This window comes from Pinus tabuliformis, chromosome Q, assembly GCF_031772625.1.
Source record: "Pinus tabuliformis cultivar Carrire ecotype Pingquan chromosome Q, CPIR1, whole genome shotgun sequence".
Lineage (NCBI taxonomy): Eukaryota > Viridiplantae > Streptophyta > Pinopsida > Pinales > Pinaceae > Pinus > Pinus tabuliformis.
In genome coordinates this window covers 731220564-731232543 of record NC_142296.1, presented here as the reverse complement: position 1 = coordinate 731232543, position 11980 = coordinate 731220564, and positions in this window count along the sequence as shown.

The following is an 11980-nucleotide window of genomic DNA, read 5'->3' as shown; positions in this document are numbered from 1 at the left end:
TCTCTTCAGCTTTCCTTCCTTCATCCAACTGATGCCTTAGTTCAAGGATCTCGTTTTCTTGCTCTTTATTCAGCGCTAGCAGCATTTGTCGAATTCTGGATGCACATTCCAACTGATCTTTTAATATGATGATTTCTTCTTTGAGGGCATTCTCCCTTTTGCTAGGTAGATCTTGCTGATCTATGATTTGATCTGATGCTTCATTTGCTTGTCCATCTTCAATCTGAGGTGATTCAGGATCTGAATACTTGCTTCCACTCAACGGTAGGTTGTCATTGTTCCTTTGAGCTGTCTTCTTCTTCTGACGTGCTTTCTTCCCCATTGTTCTACGAATCTCCTTCAAGCGATCAAGCTTCTCTGAAGGACCTGCTCTGATACCAATTGTTTCCAAATAATACTGATGGGGGGGGGGGGGGTGAATCAGTATTATCAGATCAGATAAAACTTTTCAATTTCATACTCAGAAACATATACGCTACTTCAGTTAAGTGAACCCGCGTGTACACGCTACTGTGTCTAAAGCAACTAGCGTATATCCAGAAATCTTATGATTCAGTTAGCTTATCTTCAGTAAATGCATCAGAACATTATTAACCATATTAACAGTAAACAGGTGCAGTATAACAGAACAGATCATCACACAAAAGCCACACACATGAACACCATGATATAAGGTGGAAACCCAATGTGGGTGAAAACCACCTACTGCAATTTGTCTCTTTCTTCTTTAATAAGAAACTTCTTTTACAATGTACTGGTGCAGTCCTTTACCAGCACCCAGGCTACAACCTGCAGAGGGCTACAACCCTCATAGCTCTTGTACTAGCTGATCCATTTACTAGTACGTAGGTGCCAACCCTACAGAAGGCTACAACCTTTACTCGTTTTCCAGCTGCTCCTGGAAGGGAGCTACAACCCCCTAGCTCTTGTACTGGCTGATATGTTTACCAGTACGTAGGTGCCGGCCTACGATCTTTCCGGGACCACGTTTCATACATTTTCATACTGGATCCAGAAGACAATCACCATTGTAGTACAACCTGCATCATCAATCACTGAAACACCCAATACTGAATCACTGAAACCTTGTCAACAACATCATAACAACAACCAGATCCAACTCCATCTTCAAATATCATACTTCACATTGTATACGCTACTTGGATGAACCCAACCTGCGTGTATACACTCTTTTACCAAAACCAACCTGCATACAGATCTGCAAATTCAAGCTTAAAACTCCGCAGCTATATCAGAAATCAAAACATACCTAGATCATAATAATAATAAACATGCGTCAGTAGATCTAGTCTGTCCACAGTCAAACCATATGAAGATAATTATTCCAAGCCTTGAGATCTTGTTCCATCATCCTCCACATGAGTGAAACCTTAGTTCAGATCACCAACCCATAACCAGCATTTGGATCGCACACTTCCTCAGATCTTCATCACTCACATACACTCACTCACTTTGGCCTAATGATCTTTCTCCTTATATAGCTTTAGGCCCTTCACAATACCACGGTCCAAAACCATAGTAACCCAATACCATCAACTCAATACTAGGGATCAACACGTCTGTCGAGACTCCATGGTCCAAAACCATAGGCACAAATTCCAAGGACTAACTACCACGGACCAAAAGTAAGCTTTCCGACATGTACGCTCTTTTCCGTTCATGAAACTGCGTGTATACCCTACTTTGTATATAGCGAACCTGCGTACACGCGACTTGGTATATAGTGAACTAGCGTGTATACGTGACTTGGGCTTAATGAACCTGCGTGTATGAACTTTCTTGACCTGCTGTACTAAGATCTGTCCTCTAATTAAGTTTCCATCACCTGTACCTTCCTCTGAGTGAGTTGCCATCAAGGACAACACTTGAATCATAATGCCAACAATCTCCCCCTTTGGACTTGATGGCAACCACCACACCAAGTCACTCGCCCCCTTTGACATCAAGGGCAAAGGGCGAACCAAGATATTCTCTTCTTTGGTATACCTTTTTTCTGTCCATACTCCCCCTGAGTACCTGCTGAAATCTCCAAATGTGTTCCCCTTTTGTATATGCCAAAGTGTACCAATCTATCCATGCTCCCCCTGAGTACATGCCAAGTTGTATAAATCCATCCATGCTCCCCCTGAGCAGATGCAAGTTCTAAGACCAGCCATTCATTCAAGACCATGACTATCATTCATCATATATGATCTGTACCATAAGCAACAGCCTGCAATACCATTCCTTTGATCAAACAGCAAGATGTATCATTTAGCTTCATAGACTTTATCAACAACTTCTAACCATAATGCCAACAATGCATTATTTGAAGTATATGCTCCCCCTGAGCCTGTGCCATCTGTAGTTAGATCTGATCATGCATACATCAGTAATAAGCATCAAGATCTCATCATCATCAAGTTAGGATTAAACACTTCTAACATCTTACAAGTATCAAAACATTTCCAAACATCCTCAGCAGACTGTAAACGTTAACCAAGAGAGCAGATATTGGACTGAATCATATCAGACCCCTTTTCAGAGCCTATCCCCACTGCATTTCTTCAGACTGTCATATACGCGATTTTGCAGTGTGAAACTCGCGTATATACGCGAATTCCCTTCATTAAACTTGCGTATGAGAATTAGAACAATGAAGTTCTATACCTTCAGCTCCCCCTGAGTCTGTTATGTCTGTGCTGTGCTGAGTACCCTGTGCTGTGCCACATCTTTCTGACTGATCTTCCTTCTTCTTCCATATCTTCAGGCATGTTGATGATTTCTTCTTATCATGAGCTTTGTTCCTACAATCCTTTGCTTTATGTCCAAACTTGTTACATGCATAGCATCTTACATATTTCATATTCCTCCTATAGCAATCAGTAGCTTTGTGGCCAAACATATTGCAAGAAAAGCAATATCCATTAAAGTACCTTGAATGTGATGATCTTTCTGCATGATGGTCTTGAAACCTTCTTCTTCTACATATGGCTGCAACATGTCCAAGATTATGACATTCATAACATTCAACATTATTCATGGGAGGAGTAAAAGATTTTCTTTGAGGAGTCTCTTTCCTTGATTGTTGATGGGGTTGTCCTTTCATCTCCTTGTAGAGCCTTTCAGATTTTGCATTAGAGATTCTTGTCTTACTTTGTGAACCAGATTCACATTCAATAGACTCATGAAAACCAAGACCAGTTTTGATAGCAGGGGACCTTTGACTACTAAGAATATCATCCAAGATCTTAGTGCTATCTTGAAATCGTAATAGTTTATCCTTTTCTTCTAATTTAATTTTCAAGATATTTACCTCAACTTGATGTTGTTCTTCTTTTTCCAGACATTGCTTCTTCAAGGTCTCTTCAGCTTTCCTTCCTTCATCCAACTGATGCCTTAGTTCAAGGATCTCGTTTTCTTGCTCTTTATTCAGCGCTAGCAGCGTTTGTCGAATTCTGGATGCACATTCCAACTGATCTTTTAATATGTTGATTTCTTCTTTGAGGGCATTCTCCCTTTTGCTAGGTAGATCTTGCTGATCTATGATTTGATCTGATGCTTCATTTGCTTGTCCATCTTCAATCTGAGGTGATTCAGGATCTGAATACTTGCTTCCACTCAACGGTAGGTTGGCATTGTTCCTTTGAGCTGTCTTCTTCTTCTGACGTGCTTTCTTCCCCATTGTTCTACGAATCTCCTTCAAGCGATCAAGCTTCTCTGAAGGACCTGCTCTGATACCAATTGTTTCCAAATAATACTGATGGGGGGGGGGGGGGGGGTGAATCAGTATTATCAGATCAGATAAAACTTTTCAATTTCATACTCAGAAACATATACGCTACTTCAGTTAAGTGAACCCGCGTGTACACGCTACTGTGTCTAAAGCAACTAGCGTATATCCAGAAATCTTATGATTCAGTTAGCTTATCTTCAGTAAATGCATCAGAACATTATTAACCATATTAACAGTAAACAGGTGCAGTATAACAGAACAGATCATCACACAAAAGCCACACACATGAACACCATGATATAAGGTGGAAACCCAATGTGGGTGAAAACCACCTACTGCAATTTGTCTCTTTCTTCTTTAATAAGAAACTTCTTTTACAATGTACTGGTGCAGTCCTTTACCAGCACGCAGGCTACAACCTGCAGAGGGCTACAACCCTCATAGCTCTTGTACTAGCCGATCCATTTACTAGTACGTAGGTGCCAACCCTACAGAAGGCTACAACCTTTACTCGTTTTCCAGCTGCTCCTGGAAGGGAGCTACAACCCCCTGGCTCTTGTACTGGCTGATATGTTTACCAGTACGTAGGTGCCGGCCTACGATCTTTCCGGGACCACGTTTCATACATTTTCATACTGGATCCAGAAGACAATCACCATTGTAGTACAACCTGCATCATCAATCACTGAAACACCCAATACTGAATCACTGAAACCTTGTCAACAACATCATAACAACAACCAGATCCAACTCCATCTTCAAATATCATACTTCACATTGTATACGCTACTTGGATGAACCCAACCTGCATGTATACGCTCTTTTACCAAAACCAACCTGCGTACAGATCTGCAAATTCAAGCTTAAAACTCCGCAGCTATATCAGACATCAAAACATACCCAGATCATAATAATAATAAACATGCGTCAGTAGATCTAGTCTGTCCACAGTCAAACCATATGAAGATAATTATTCCAAGCCTTGAGATCTTGTTCCATCATCCTCCACATGAGTGAAACCTTAGTTCAGATCACCAACCCATAACCAGCATTTGGATCTCACACTTCCTCAGATCTTCATCACTCACATACACTCACTCACTTTGGCCTAATGATCTTTCTCCTTATATAGCTTTAGGCCCTTCACAATACCACGGTCCAAAACCATAGTAACCCAATACCATCAACTCAATACTAGGGATCAACACGTCTGTCGAGACTCCATGGTCCAAAACCATAGGCACAAATTCCAAGGACTAACTACCACGGACCAAAAGTAAGCTTTCCGACATGTACGCTCTTTTCCGTTCATGAAACTGCGTGTATACCCTACTTGGTATATAGCGAACCTGCGTACATGCGACTTGGTATATAGTGAACCAGCGTGTATACGCGACTTGGGCTTAATGAACCTACGTGTATGAACTTTCTTGACCTGCTGTACTAAGATCTGTCCTCTGATTAAGTTGCCATCACCTGTACCTGCCTCTGAGTGAGTTGCCATCAAGGACAACACTTGAATCATAATGCCAACAATCTCCCCCTTTGGACTTGATGGCAACCACCACACCAAGTCACTCTCCCCCTTTGACATCAAGGGCAAAGGGCGGACCAAGATATTCTCTTCTTTGGTATACCTTTTGCTGTCCATACTCCCCCTGAGTACCTGCTGAAATCTCCAAATGTGTTCCCCAAAGTGTACCAATCTATCCATGCTCCCCCTGAGTATATGCCAAGTTGTATCAATCCATCCATGCTCCCCCTGAGCAGATGCAAGTTCTAAGACCAGCCATTCATTCAAGACCATGACTATCTTTCATCATATATGATCTGTACCATAAGCAACAGCCTGCAATACCATTCCTTTGATCAAACAGCAAGATGTATCATTTAGCTTCATAGACTTTATCAACGACTTCTAACCATAATGCCAACAATGCATTATTTGAAGTATATGCTCCCCCTGAGCCTGTGCCATCTGTAGTTAGATCTGATCATGCATACATCAGTAATAAGCATCAAGATCTCATCATCATCAAGTTAGGATTAAACACTTCTAACATCTTACAAGTATCAAAACATTTCCAAACATCCTCAGCAGACTGTAAACGTTAACCAAGAGAGCAGATATTGGACTGAATCATATCAGACCCCTTTTCTGAGCCTATCCCCACTGCATTTCTTCAGACTGACATATACGCGATTTTGCAGTGTGAAACTCGCGTATATACGCGACTTCCCTTCATTAAACTTGCGTATGAGAATTAGAACACTGAAGTTCTATACCTTCAGCTCCCCCTGAGTCTGTTATGTCTGTGTTGTGCTGAGTACCCTGTGCTGTGCCACATCTTTCTGACTGATCTTCCTTCTTCTTCCATATCTTTAGGCATGTTGATTATTTCTTCTTATCATGAGCTTTGTTCTTGCAACCCTTTGCTTTATGTCCAAACTTGTTACATGCATAGCATCTTACATATTTCATATTCCTCCTATAGCAATCAGCAGCTTTGTGGCCAAACATATTGCAAGAAAAGCAATATCCATTAAAGTACCTTGAATGTGATGATCTTTCTACATGATGGTCTTGAAACCTTCTTCTTCTACATATGGCTGCAACATGTCTAAGATTATGACATTCATAACATTCAACATTATTCATGGGAGGAGTAAAAGATTTTCTTTGAGTAGTCTCTTTCCTTGATTGTTGATGGGGTTGTCCTTTCATCTCCTTGTAGAGCCTTTCAGATTTTGCATTAGAGATTCTTGTCTTACTTTGTGAACAAGATTCACCTTCAATAGACTCATGAAAACCAAGACCAGTTTTGATAGCAGGGGACCTTTGACTACTAAGAATATCATCCAAGATCTTAGTACTATCTTGAAATCGTAATAGTTTATCCTTTTCTTCTAATTTACTTTTCAAGATATTTACCTCAACTTGATGTTGTTCTTCTTTTTCTAGACATTGCTTCTTCAAGGTCTCTTCAGCTTTCCTTCCTTCATCCAACTGATGCCTTAGTTCAAGGATCTCGTTTTCTTGCTCTTTATTCAGCGCTAGCAGCATTTGTCGAATTCTGGATGCACATTCCAACTGATCTTTTAATATGATGATTTCTTCTTTGAGGGCATTCTCCCTTTTGCTAGGTAGATCTTGCTGATCTATGATTTGATCTGATGCTTCATTTGCTTGTCCATCTTCAATCTGAGGTGATTCAGGATCTGAATACTTGCTTCCACTCAACGGTAGGTTGTCATTGTTCCTTTGAGCTGTCTTCTTCTTCTGACGTGCTTTCTTCCCCATTGTTCTACGAATCTCCTTCAAGCGATCAAACTTCTCTGAAGGACCTGCTCTGATACCAATTGTTGGAAATAATACTGATGGGGGGGGGGGGGGGGTGAATCAGTATTATCAGATCAGATAAAACTTTTCAATTTCATACTCAGAAACATATACGCTACTTCAGTTAAGTGAACCCGCGTGTACACGCTACTGTGTCTAAAGCAACTAGCGTATATCCAGAAATCTTATGATTCAGTTAGCTTATCTTCAGTAAATGCATCAGAACATTATTAACCATATTAACAGTAAACATGTGCAATATAACAGAACAGATCATCACACAAAAGCCACACACATGAACACCATGATATAAGGTGGAAACCCAATGTGGGTGAAAACCACCTGCTGCAATTTGTCTCTTTCTTCTTTAATAAGAAACTTCTTTTACAATGTACTGGTGCAGTCCTTTACCAGCACGCAGGCTACAACCTGCAGAGGGCTACAACCCTCATAGCTCTTGTACTAGCCGATCCATTTACTAGTACGTAGGTGCCAACCCTACAGAAGGCTACAACCTTTACTCGTTTTCTGGCTGCTCCTGGAAGGGAGCTACAACCCCCTGGCTCTTGTACTGGCTGATATGTTTACCAGTACGTAGGTGCCGGCCTACGATCTTTCCGGGACCACGTTTCATACATTTTCATACTGGATCCAGAAGACAATCACCATTGTAGTACAACCTGCATCATCAATCACTGAAACACCCAATACTGAATCACTGAAACCTTGTCAACAACATCATAACAACAACCAGATCCAACTCCATCTTCAAATATCATACTTCACATTGTATACGCTACTTGGATGAACCCAACCTGCGTGTATACGCTCTTTTACCAAAACCAACCTGTGTACAGATCTGCAAATTCAAGCTTAAAACTCCGCAGCTATATCAGACATCAAAACATACCCAGATCATAATAATAATAAACATGCGTCAGTAGATCTAATCTGTCCACAGTCAAACCATATGAAGATAATTATTCTAAGCCTTGAGATCTCGTTCCATCATCCGCCACATGAGTGAAACCTTGGTTCAGATCACCAACCCATAACCAACATTTGGATCTCACACTTCCTCAAATCTTCATCACTCACATACACTCACTCACTTTGGCCTAATGATCTTTCTCCTTATATAGCTTTAGGCCCTTCACAATACCACGGTCCAAAACCATAGTAACCCAATACCATCAACTCAATACTAGGGATCAACACGTCTGTCGAGACTCCATGGTCCCAAACCATAGGCACAAATTCCAAGGACTAACTACCACGGACCAAAAGTAAGCTTTCCGACATGTACACTCTTTTCCGTTCATGAAACTGCGTGTATACCCTACTTGGTATATAGCGAACCTGCGTACACGCGACTTGGTATATAGTGAACCAGCGTGTATATGCGACTTGGGCTTAATGAACCTGCGTGTATGAAATTTCTTGACCTACTGTACTAAGATCTGTCCTCTGATTAAGTTGCCATCACCTGTACCTGCCTCTGAGTGAGTTGCCATCAAGGACAACACTTGAATCATAATGCCAACATGTGGACTATTCTGCTGGATGTTAGAAAAATATATCTCATTGTGTGTTTTTCTACTAGAGTAGTACAACTACCTCTCTCTTAGAGGCTCACTTCCTTTTCCCTCTGCAGTAGAACAACCTCAACACACCTACAATCGAATTCTCACCAGGCACACTTGCTTTTCAAAGGCACATATGCACTCATCTCTCTTGCTAATAGTTAGAGACAAGGAAAACCTTTAATAAAATGGCAATTGGGTCAATACTCCAAATGGGGATCCTATCCCAAATGGTATGAGGTTTGATTGGGACTTCACATCAGGGAGACCCCCTTGGTTGACATATTTCCAGCACCTTCAACAGAGCATTATATAACATATGATATAGAAGGAATATCAATGAAAATGTCAAAACCCAAAGTGGTAGATTGATAATCCCAACCTCAATTTTTTGGTCAGCAATTAAGCTCAATTGTCATAATCCTATGATTGTAACAAGGGATCACGTATCTAGTGCTTGGATCCTAGATAAGTGGAAGTAGGCCTTCATTTGTGTTAGATATGAAGGGATGCAAATATTTGATAATTGTATAATTCTTGGATCCATAACACCTCGTGTTGAGCCTTGGTAATTAGTGGAACTGGAATTTTGATGCAAAATATTTAAGTTTGGTAGGGTTCAACTTGTTGAAGAATGTAACTAGGTTCGGTCTTCATAAATGTATTTGAATTATTATGTAATGTGCTTGTCAAAAGAATAAAGAAAATATTTTATTAATATATCAATGACTTATTAAAGCACGGGTTTCATGCTTGGGTCATAAATATATTAGTCAAAGCTCCCATTGTGGACTCCTAGGATTAATATTGAGTCAAAAGAGTCATTGTACAATTAAAGAGACCCTTCTTGGGCTTTGGAATGATGTAAAAAGGTTTATTATTGAGTAAAATATGATTTATGTAACCTCCACACCAAGTCATCCTAATGGATATCAAGTCGTCCGAAAGGACGCCTATTCGACCTCACCTGGAGCCTATAAATAGAAGGAGATCGAATTCATTCGGAGTATCTCAACTCAAGCAAGTTCGATATCTCTACTGAAGCTGGAAAAATTGTGAAGTCGGTCAAGGAAGTCAAAATAAGTGTGGTTTGGGTCAAGGTGAAAGAGAAAAGGAAAATTGAAGTTTTGGTGGTACTCTGTCTCTCTTTCCTGTCCTAGTTTGGGATATTGAAGTCTTTCAAGTGTTACTATTGTCAGTTTTTGCTTGATGTAGTAAGTTGTTTCATAGTCAAAGTTGTTGGGGTAGAAGTGTTGTTGCAAAGGGGCCAAAGATCTAGAAGGGCTGACTTGGTGTGGAGAGAAGGTGTGGTCTATGTCTAGGTTGAAGAGTCTCAAAGAAAACTATTAAAAGAAGATAATTTTTTACTGGGTTTTCCCCTCGAGAGGAGTTTTTCCCTGGCATAATGCCTACATATTGTGTCTTGTGTTTTTTTTATATTCATACACACATAATATGGTAATTTCTTGATGAAAGATAATATAATAAAGAATTAAAATAAGCCAACATAACTCACAAGTAGTTATCAATAAAGAGTAATCAAAGCCTAATCTACTTGCATTGATTTCTCAAAATGGTATCGGAGCTAAGCTCAAGAAAGGTTGAATATCACTTTGTTGGCTCAAAAGGAATGGATGTGGATTCTCCCTCTTTGATAAACTATATGAGAATGGGTATCAACATTGTTAGAAGTTGTATCAAGAATGTCATCAACTACTTATTCAACAAGGTCAAAAGTCAACGGTTCTTGGCTTCTCTTACATGTTCTCTTAGTGATGACAATGCATGGACCATTGATAGTGGAGCATCAAAGCACATGACAGGAGAAAGTAAACAACTTCATACACTATCAAAGGAGTCATCTTCTCATACAATGGAATTGGGTGAAAACAAAATCTATGTTGTGAGAGGCCTAGGATCAACATTGTTGAAGCTAGAAAATGGATCGAAGTCTATCCTATAGGAACTCAAGCCTTGAGAATATGAATTGATAGTATGAGGTACAATCTCAAGGAAATCAAGTAAGTATTGTCTATAAAATCATAGGTATGTTAACACAAGGTACATATGCTCATAAGCTTTTATATTTTCAATATATCTAATCTTAATTGGTTCATACAATCCTTTTTTATAACTAGTCTAGGGTAAAGATTAAATCCCTAGATAACATACAAAAGTCTCATATTAGAACCTTAATCCTTATCTTCTAGGGTTCACAAGTAATCTAGGATGTCAAGTAAAAGTCCTAATATTAATTGAAGTAATAACTTGATTTTCAATATCATAGGATTCCATCCTCCATGGGAAGATCTAACTTGAGAAATTGAATCATGTTCTTAGTATCACCTGTTTTGCTTGAAATTATGTATTACAGGTATAAAAGATCATGGCTTAATACAAAGAGAACACGTCAAGGATTCCTTACAAGGTTTTTCAAGGAACATCTCCATGTATGTCTTAGACTATAAAATTTATAAAAAATTCTTAATATAAAAAGTGTGTTCATCTTATTTTGAAATTTGTATTACTAACATATTTATGTCTAGCTTCCTTGAATCTTAAATATTCTTGATTGAGTGATTCATCATTAGATAAATCTACCCTCCTCATATCTTTGATTGCTCTTGTGGAACGCTAGAAAGGTTCATTGTGAAAACCCTAACTTAAGGGTATGTCGATGATTATGTGTGAAACCCTAATCTACTTAGGGTTATTGTTGAAAGAAAATGTCTGATGTTTAAAATATGTCATGTTTGGGATTTTGGTATGATTATGGAAACCCTAACTTGTTAGGGTTGAATGATAATTGTCTAAAATCCTAAACATTTGAAGTATTAGTAATTTAGGGTTTTCCATGTTCTTATATTGAAAATGTTAAAATTTGGGTACCAGAGGACAAGCGGTTGCCTAAGGATTTGATCCTTGGCCTAGGGAAAAGTGTCCAAATTTATTTTTTACTTTTCTCCTAAAGTGACTTTATAAGTGGTAAAGTTACATTCTAATTTAAAAATGACTTTATAAGTGGTAAAGTTACATTCTAACTTAAAAGTGAATCTATAGGTGGTAAAGTTTCATTCTAGTTTAAAGGTGACTTTATGAAAGTGAATGAAGAATTAGAAAGTGAAAAAGTGACTATCGAAGTAAAAGGCTAAGTGGGTCTTTATTTAAGTGGGTGTGTTAAAAAATAGAAAGTGAGAATTAAATGAACATTTATTCTCATCCCTAGATCTAAATGAATCTCATCCATTAGATCTTAGGGTAACCTAAAAGGTCATTTAGAGAATAAAAGGAGAAGAGAAGAGGAAAAGATCAATTCATTCT